General features: G+C 40.4%; 1 pseudogene; it reads right to left on the reverse strand.

The window, feature by feature from the left end:
* Positions 1 to 9,950: 9,950 nt before the first annotated feature.
* LOC111155362 lies at positions 9,951 to 10,130 on the reverse strand (annotated as a pseudogene).
* Between the last annotated feature and the right edge of the window lie 205 nt (positions 10,131 to 10,335).

Below are 10,335 nucleotides of genomic sequence, written 5' to 3' on the forward strand. Positions count from 1 at the left end.
AGCCCATTTTTGTCATTTCTGCTTGCTACTGATTTGTTAAGAAAATGAATCCTGTCTCTCGAACTGCCCTTCACTTTGGTCATTGGGGATAAGGCCCAAGTGGAGGAGGTGGCTTTGCTTGAACCTGCAGTACAGTGAGGAGTGAAGAGGATGGATGAGTATTTTGCTTGAATGCCCTCTATACAAAGGACACAGAGTTCAGGGTTCCCTGTCACCTTGAGTCCCATGTCCTTCTTTCCAAAGCCAGCCATACAAATCCTTCGTTCTGCATGTCCCAGGTACTCAGACTACATACCAGTCCCACTCAGGGTATGTTAGGGGCCACTGTGTCCTGCACATTCCCTGAATGAACTTAGTAGGCAGTGATTTTAGACCAAATTCTATGTAGGAGCATTTTTTTTTTTTTCCCTAGAAGAGATAAAAGAATGGTGGCTTCTTATTCGGAAAATGACATTCCACTGAGTTAGATGAACTGCTGCCTAGTGGACTGGAAAACATATTCATGTGATCAATTTCAAATGTTTCATTTAGTATTTCAGGGTGGGATTCGTGTTGTATTTTTCCACAGAATGGACAGGTCTATGAATTGGCATTCATCTGTGATGCCTTCATTTCAGATCTATTGTATGCTTACAGTTTAATGAACTGGCCAACTGGAGATTGGAGATTCACTATAAAAGGAAGATTAAGAAAAATATGTTAATTACCATATCCCTGAAACTCCTTCCCAGGCTGGGAGGGGCATCTGCCTTGCGAGAAAAACAGGAGCCTTTGTCTCTTACCTTCTTTTGTGTGGGGAGCAGGAAAGGATGAGAAGTACCTCAGAAGACTCTGTGAGAGTCAAAAGAAACAAGTCATGAATATCTTGGGGGTAAGATGCTCTTAGAAAGGCAGTGGCCTTAGGGAATATGGAAGCTGGAATCCACTGTGGACTGATTTAGCTTGAGCTGCCTGAGTGATTCTGACAATTCTGCCCCTGTGTTTCCTGTCCATGCAGAAAGCCTCCAAAAAGAGGGAGAGGGGGGAAAAAAAACAACAACAACAACTTGTTTTATAATAATAAAAGTAATAGCTGAGGTTTTATTGTGCCTGGCACAAATCGATGCCCCTAACACACATTATTTCTCTAAACAAGCATATCACACCATTACTCAAGGAATAATGAAGGTATTTGGTGTATGCTGAAGAATAAAAGACATTTTATTTCACAAGAGTGACATCCTACTCAACTGCAGACGTGTACCAAGCCGCTCAAAAGGCCCTCTTAGCCTAACCAGCTAATGTTCCAAATCCTTGGTTAACAAGGTTAATTAAGAGAGAGGCACAATATTGCTCCCCTATTACAATTCCAAAAGCGTACATTCCAGGGGCCTGTCTATTTAGCTGAAGAATAAAGAAGAGACTCGAGGGATTTCCAAGAACAAAGGTCTGGGGCACAGTGGGCAGCCACCACATCGTCACAACATTAACGGCAATTTTTTCTAATTGGAGTGCATCTTGGCTGGACTACTACAAAGGCCTGAAATTCAATTGTGGTTTTACAGTACCCACGAAATTGTCTAAACAAATTTGGATTTACTTGAAGAGCTTCTGTGAGAAAAGACCACATGTAAATTACAGCGTTCTAGAGGGTAATCTACAACAAGGTGACTTCATCCAAGGGGAGCAAGTGCTCTCCGCATCAGTTTCCTAGCAGTTTCCACTTGAAGTTTTGCCCTAATGAAGCCATGATCCTAAGCAAGTCTTGAGATGTGGAAGCCTTAAAGATCATCCAGAATGACATGATCTGGCATCTAGGAGTCAGCCTGCTGCTCAAGAACCGAGAAGAATTCTTGACATTAGAAGGAGTTTGGCTGAATACAAATGTGCAACCACGCCCTTGTTCTGTTCCTTTGGTTTTTACACTGTGATGCAGTATTAGGCCACAACAAAGTACTGTGGGGTGGGGAGCTGAGACAACAATTTATTGCCTTACAGCTTTGGAGCCTGGAAGTCCAAAATCAAGGTGTCAGGTGATTTGTTTCTGTAAGAACTCTCTCCCTGGCTTGCAGAGAATATCTTCCTTCTGTGTCCTCACACAGCCCTTCCTTTGCGTGTGGGTGCAGAGAGGGAGATGTCCCTCTTCCTCTTCCTGTAAGGCCGCTAATCCCATCATGAGGGCCCCACTCGCATGACCGGATCTATCCTTAATTACCTCCCTGAAGCCTCATCTCCAAACACCACCACACTGCGGGTCTAGGGCTTCACTATATGAATTTGGGGAGATATAAACAGTCCATGATAGAAAAGGAAATCCAGGCTATACATGATCTTTACACTCCTCAGTGTTCTAAGGCTGAGGTAGTCATGATTCGTCAAATGAAGTCACTTAGAATCTTAGAGGTAGAGTGACTCAGATGTTTGGAAAAAAACAAAAACAAAAAACCCTAATAGCAACTCCAAGAGTTAGCACTTGAGAGAAACATGACCAAGAATTTGGGCCAGTAAACAAGAGCTGACATGAGGCAAAATGTCCCATGCAGAGCTAGTTTGTGAAGAACTCTTAGGGCAGTGTCTACACCTTCATTTCTGGGATAGTGGCCTATTTGGGATTTATTCAAACATCCCGGCTCACTTCCCTCCCAAGCTACTGAACAGTTTCCTTCTGCTATGAACAGGCCACAGCTGAGCCACTGAAATTGCCATTCGTGGCCTGTATTCCTTTTTTTTTTTTTTTTTCCTCCCTCATAAGTTTGCTATCAACTTGGAGACCAAACCAGTAACAAGTGCACCAATCATTGGTGCTCAGCCCTTGGGAAGTCTGCTTCTAAGATGGTAACTGTGAGTGTCCTTGCACCTGGACCCCCTTCCTCTGGACCAGTACTGAGTAAAGCAGTGATGGTAGAGGTAAGGCCCCTCAGCTCCATGTCCTCAGTTCCTGCTACAGGGCTTGAGCTTCATTGGTTGGCCTCACATTGTCTTCATCCTAGCAGTTTCCAAGGGCTAGCCTTGATCGCCCATGGGGCCTCAACTCAGAGCCAGGCAGATCTGTCCCCCTTCACTCCTTCTCTTTCCCCTGGCGGGTTTTCTGTGCTTCTTTCTTCTCAAGTTCACCACAACCCATCCCATCGCCCACTCTTTCCCAAGGGTAACTTCTCTTACCTCACCAAGAAAATGGAAGTTGATAAGGACAAATTCCTTTAGCAACCCAAACTGATATCTTCACAGGCACTTCCTTCTGCCTTCACCTCCCTGCTCTGGTTGACCCTGTGGCTTGCACTTTCCTTCCAGCACTTTCCAGGGCTTTTCACCCACACCTCAGTATCTCCACCTCCAAGCTGCTCCCTGCATCCTGTCAGTGCACTAAACACTGTGAGAAGCTGAAAACTAGCAAAAATAAATTAACTTTACAAAAACCTCCATCCCACTCCATCCCAACAAATCTCTCTTCATTGGTAACATCATCTAAAATACAGCCTAGAGGAATTTGTCCATCTCCTCTCCTCACATTGGTTCCTAAGCCATCCTGCTTCCACCTCCAATGGGTCACAGCGATTTCTCTGAAAAGATTCCTGGAGATTTCACTCCACATCTTATTTACTTCTTAGGACTGATATTAACCTCTCTGCCTTTGTTCTTGGTATCATCTGCCTACGGGCCTGTTCTGCTGTCCACTCCTCAAATTATTAATGTTTGTCAGGTTTTTGTCCTTGGATTCCTCAATGTGTAGATCATGTCCCACCCCCAGGACTTCTAACCATGTCCGCTGTTCCTCCTTCTGGGCTCTGTCCATTATTATCAGCAAGATGGCCACCATCATGGCCGCTTTCCAGGCAGCAAATGTAGGAAGGAACAAAGGCTAAAGAAACAAAGCCATCAATTTGTCTTTTAAGAATATTTCTAGAAGCAGCCACACAACACTCTTCAAACATTTGGGTCAGATGCTAGTGAGACTGGGGACTGTAGTTTTTCCTGCAGTAGCCATGACTCCATCTAATAACTGTAAGAGTGGGAAAATGGGCATTCAAGTCATCTTGGTCACAGCTGGGGATTCAAATGAGTTTAGCTATGCAACTTAGGTCAAGTGATGTGAACTTTCTGAAACTCTTTTCCAATTCTGCCAAAGACTGTAATTCTTCATATGATTGTTGTAGGGATTGAGGTGGCAATTATAAAATGCCTAATGTAAGGTTGGTTATATACGCAATAAACACCTGTCTCTACTATGTCCCCTAACTAAAATCTGACCTTGAACTTCCAGTTTGTGACAATGTGTGTGGCACTACTTGAAATCTCTTTATCTTACAATTATATTGACACTTTCTAACCTGTATATGAAAGGTATTTTAGTATTTCACAGTGAGAAGTGGAATTATTACCTCTGGATGAACATTTGTGAAGGTTACAGCATTGAGAAATAAGTCACTAGAAGGCTGAGGTCTAATCAGAAGCTAATAGAAAGCTCCCTTTCTCCCCACTCCATACTATACACCAACAGACACCCAGCATAGCAGCAGATTACATTGCTATAAGACACATGCTCTCTCTCTGAAAAGAAATACTTAGGGAAACCCAAAGATTACAGGGGAGACAGAAACAAGGATGCTAAGGGAATTTGAAGTCTTTGGCACTTATGGCCACAGAGAACATTGAACACAGCCAAGCTCCTAGCCAGATAACATCAACGCTCACACCAAAAGCCTACTTACCCAGTTTCTATGACCCAATAAAATATGCTCATCTTTCAACAAAAACTCACAGAATGTGCCAAAAATCAAGAAAAAACACAGTTTGAGGAGACAGAGTACCATTTGACCCACACTCAGATATAACAGAGATGCTCAAATTATCAAGAAAAGAATTTAAAATAACTATGATTCCTATATTAAGGGCTCTGATGGGAAAAGTAGATAAAAGTAGATAAAGTAGACGTTATCCATCTAACAGGCCTTTTTCTTCTTTCCACAACACCTGAGTCATGTTAATACAGGGAATTTTGGAAAGCCCCTAGGAATGGGAGCTGATTGCCAGGGGAGCCAACCATGACTAAAGGGTTGGAATTTTCAGACCCACACCCTAGCCTTCAGGGAATGAAGAGGGGCTAGAGGTTTAATCAATTGCCAGTGGCCAATGATGTAATCAATCATGCCTAAGTAATGAAGCCTCTTTTAAAACACAAGAGGACAGGCCTCAGAGATATTTCCATGTTGGTGTATGCTTCTACCTGCCTGGAAGATGGTGCACTCCATTCCATGGGGACAGAAGTTCCTGCACTTGGGAACTTTCTGGGTTTTATGTACCTCTTCACCTAGCTATTCACCTACATCCTTTATAATATCCTTTATAATAAACTGGTAGACACAAGTAAATGATTCTCTGAATTATTTGAGCCTTTCTAGCATATTAATCAAACTGGAGGAAAGGAATGGGAACTTTCAGTTTATAGCCAGTGGCTCAGAAGTACAGATAACAACCTGGACTTAAAATTGCCTTCTAAATGGGGGAAGACTTGTGGGACTAAGGCCTGTCAACTTTAAAGTAAAACAGCCAGTTATTTTACCAGCAAAATGCGTCTATTCAGGAATAACAGAGAAATTGCAATTCAGGACATGCCATGGCAAACCAGAAAGTCCAGAGATCAAAGCAAAGGAAGGTTACTTTCTAGAGAGAAAGAAGAAGGTGGGAGGGGCTGCTTTGAATGAAATCCGTTGGAGGCAAGTGAGAGTTCTAGGCTCTCATGGTTTCTCATTGGCTAAGTTGTAGTGTTTTCTTATTGGCTGAGCTTATTTCTGTGTCAGGAGTCCTCAGACTGGAGTAGTAGAGTGGGCTCCTTCTGCTAGTAGTGAAAGGTCCATCTTTTCCCATTGGGGTTGTGATTGACAAGTGGTAGGGCATGAGAGCTCCCCTTTCTGGCCTCCTGACTCCATTTTAGATGAGGTTTCCTTTACTGAGTTTCACATTTCCCGCTTTTGTTCATGATCTTTCTCTGAAAGCATCCTTGAATTAAGAGTTAGGTTTTCCACATTTAGTGGTTTTTTGCCCCTCATGCCAGGAAGGACATTTCCTTGTGATGTCCTATGTTGGAGGGAAAGTAGGTGACAGTTGGAAAACACGTAAGACCACATTTGAGTAGCAAGGAAGGTTAGGAAAGAGTACTTTCAGGTACTTCTTATCTAAAGTCTGTATCTAATCAAGGTCATAAATGTTAGAGATCATCTGGAAGCACTGAACCTAGCATCACCCTATTGGGTATGTCATTTCTACAAAGGTTTGACAGGCAACAGGAACAAGACTTTAAAATAATAATGTAAAACAGAATCAAAAGTACTATGACAAATGCAGCTTGTATGATGGTTCTAGCCAGGAGTCCAAACCTGAAGGTGACTAGCTAAATGGGTTTAAAAAAAGAAGGTGTCATTAGGTGCAATTTGTTGTAACCAATGGACTTGTTCCTTGATTTTGTGTAATTGAATTTCTACCTCTCCAGAGGCATTTATCCAGGTGCAACAGGTGGGATTTGCTTTACATAAACATCTTATTTAGCAAGTAGGTACTCAAGGGCAATACAGCTGTCTAAGACCACTTTAGCCAATGAGTCAAGTGATCGATTTTTGGCTGCTACTGCTTTGGCTGTGGAATCAGCTAGCACACTTAATGTTAGGGAGAGATTTCTGATCATCTTTCATTGGCACTTCAATATAGGGGAGAAAGTTTCTTCTGGTGGAAGCAAACCCACAGCCATGTATACTTCCTGGAACTTCCTGTTTAAGACATTTATGAAGGGTTAATGAGGGAAACCAACTGGAGGCTTCTGATTTATTATGGATGTTGACAAGGACAGTTAAACATCCCTATAAATATTGACCTTCAGCTCACCAGCTATCTAAATATTCATATGCCCACAACTTAAAGCAGGTAGAGTGTAGAGAACTCCCAACTAAGGTCGGTTATTGATATATCCATTAGCTGGAATTTCCTGATTGATTTTTTCAAGCCATGGATTAGAGAAATTTGGATGATATTCTGTGAGGTACCATCCCATCCAAAACGGGTCTCCTTGAAAAATCTTGCAATGAGAAGTTAGCCCGTTTGTATTTCCCTTGGGTACAGGGAACAGATCATAGGAAAAATTGGTTCCAAATAAGGCTAAGGAATCTTTGGCATGAACAGAACAGAATTTCTGGTGACAAGTCTAATAGTCAGAAAAGTCACCCCTCTTAACAGTGGCCAGGGAGATATGGATAATGATGTTCTCTTCCCAGGCCAATCCAAGAGTAAAAGATGTAAAGAAAAGAATAAAAGATTTTGTGTTTAGTTAAAGTAGGAAGTCCTGATCCTTCTAATTGGGAGGAAGCAGTCTACCTTGATGTCAGGTTATTGTCTTCTTCGTCGATTTGATTTGGAGGCCACTGGCATTTGCACAGGAGGGAGAGGATATCAGGCAGAACCTTCTTTGGGTGTGAGATGTGTAGTCAAGGCTCAAGTCCCTGAAGTTTGGCTGCCATTTCAGTAATGAACAAGACCTGCTATTGTGCCCTCCAAGACTTAGGAGCAGTCTTTGTTCTTACTGATTCCAAGTCAGAAGAGTGGGACAAACCTGGAAACATTAGTTTGGAGAGTTGTAGCCAGATATATGAGGAAACTAGAAGAGTTCAGGATCCAGTCCAGTTTACTGGTATATAACAAAACCTCAAAGACAAGTAACAGGACTAGAATCTAATAGAGACAAAGGTGCAAACACAATTTTTCTCTCTGTAAGTATGCCCATATTTTGCCAAAGATAATCACAGTAAAACTCACGTGTTTGCATTAAATTTGCCCAGGTTATTCACATAGTTGTACTGAAAATAATGACTGACCATGCAAGTTCTTTTTAAGACTGTTTTGTTGGAACTTTTCATAAGGAGTCTCAGACTGAACTATCACAGGTACTGAGGCCAGGAAGTCACACCAAAGACTGGCCATCAGATTTACCTGTAACCGCATTCCAGTCAAAGCCTTGGCAATATAGCCAGTGTCTCTGATTGTGTCCTGTTATAAGGAGAACATATTTTTATTGAACTTACGCAAGTAACAATAATGTCATGAAAAAAATACTCAAGAGTTTCTAAATTCCAGAAGGACCAGGGAGGGAGAAAAAAATAAATGTTTTCATCTTTCTTTACAAAGGTATACTTTATCGAATTGCTGTAAATCATAGATAACTTAAGAAAAAGTGCTCCTTAATCTGAAAAAACCAAAGCATCAAGGAAGGAGCAGTATTTCAAAGAGTCATAGTAATTATGATCACCCTCCTTAGTTCATTTAGTCCCCTATAATTAGTACTTGTTTTGCCTGAATCTAGTTTGTCCACTAGTTCTGGAAATTCTTATCAAGTCCAGTTTTATCATCTTAAAGTTATCAGAAACCTATATTTGTCCAAAAAAAAAAAAAAAAAAAAGTCCTCTCCACGAATCTCCTTAAAGATCAGGTACTTTTTCAGGAAAACATGTAAAAGCTTCAGAGAAAAGCAGTAACTATCTGTAAAAAGACTTAAAGATGCTTATTTTTAAACATCTGATGAAGTTCATTATAATGGAATTGACAAGTAAATTTGCTTATTTCTGTAACATGCAACATTTGAAGATAATAATTAGAATTTATGACTGATAACATTATACTGGAACATACGAGATTTCCAACATTTCACACAATTTCAGAAATGCTTATAATGTATACCTACACAAATAAAACATAAAGAAGGCTTAGTATTACTTCTCATTCAACAGCACTTCCTACATAATTTAACATAACAAATTAGCATAATTAGTTTAACATCTTCCTTTTTATAAGAAGAGAGAACAAATCTTTTGAGAAGCTCCATGGACTCTCTGGAAAATCCAAATGTCAGTTTGACTAGAAAAGACAGTATTTAGAATTTTATTTGAAGGAAGTTATTAAAAAATATCAAAAAGGTTTAAAACATTTGATCAAATAGCATCATAGGTCACTGTGAAACAATATTTAGTTACACATTTAACCATAGGGACAACTAAAGACTTCATGAACAAATATAGAAGATTACATAGTTCTGAGCAGAACATAGCTCTTTTAATATAGTGAGTTCTACTAGATTTAAGACAATTAAAGACCTGATTCAGACAACAAATACAGAAAACTATTTTGATATAAAGATCACTCAAAAGGTAAGGAAAACCCTGTTTACAATTTCTTATTAAAAGTTGACCAACAGGATCACCTGGGAGGTTCAGTCAGTTAAGCCACTGCCTTTGGCTCAGGTCATGATCCCAGGGTCCTGGGATGGAGCCCCGCACTGGGCTCCCTCCTCATCAGGAAGCTTGCTTCTCCCGCTCCCTCTCCCCCTGCCCCAACTCGTTCCCTCTCTCTCTCTCAAATAAATAAATTTTTTAAAAAAGTGACCAGCAATTCAAGAAAACTTGTCCTTTCAGTAGATGAAAGAAAATTAAGGTTTGGTTTTACATAAGTACACTATCGATACCAAAGGTTTTTTCTTTTTTTAAACCTTGAAGTTCATTTAGCTTGACTATGCATGAAATTTCTTTCCCAAGGTTCCTTTCCACGAACCTTCTACAAGTTTTTTCATCTTTTTGTTTTGTTTTGTTTTTTACATTCAGGTTTTGATATATGTTTTTCCCCTCTAAATAGTCTCACTTTAGGACAAAAATACTTCCTTTTCCTTCAACAAGAATGCATCTCTATTTTTCATACCTTCTCTTACTGAAAACACACATCCTGCTTTCCTTGCATAAGATTTTTCCCTATTATTTCCAGTAGACTTAATTACATTTATTAGAATTTTTTTGTACCTCACAGTTGCATTTATTCACACCAGAAAGGAAACAACATGTCTACAGGCACAGAGCAATGCTCTGTGTTGCCATCTAACAGAGCTTACTGAGATTTATAACCAGGCTGATGGTCCATCTGATGTGCACTCCAAGTAAAGATGGTTAATGATGACTACAAGCAGGTGCAGGACTCAAAGCTTTCAAAGCTTTACTTCTTTTATCAGCACTTCTGATGTTATAAATGATGACACCCATCAACCCCATTCCTACACAAAGCTGGTAAATTTGAGTATAGTAGGGCTTCATGGGAATCCAAACTTTTTTAACAAGGCTTTGGAGCATCTTGACCCAGAACCCCCAGATCAGGCTGCCCCAACCTGCATTGCCAATGACTTGCAAAAGTCACCAAGTGCCTATCATTTATTAGAATTCTTAACCCTTTGAAAGCTTAATTTCTAGTGAAAACTAAGAAGTAAGCAATGTTACATCAGCCTTCTTTAGACTGGCAAATTTATTAACATTTTATAATTTCTTAAAGTATATGCTT

Source organism: Enhydra lutris, unplaced genomic scaffold (assembly GCF_002288905.1).
Source record: "Enhydra lutris kenyoni isolate GAN:26980312 unplaced genomic scaffold, ASM228890v2 scaffoldscaffold41, whole genome shotgun sequence".
Classification (NCBI taxonomy): Eukaryota; Metazoa; Chordata; class Mammalia; order Carnivora; family Mustelidae; genus Enhydra; species Enhydra lutris.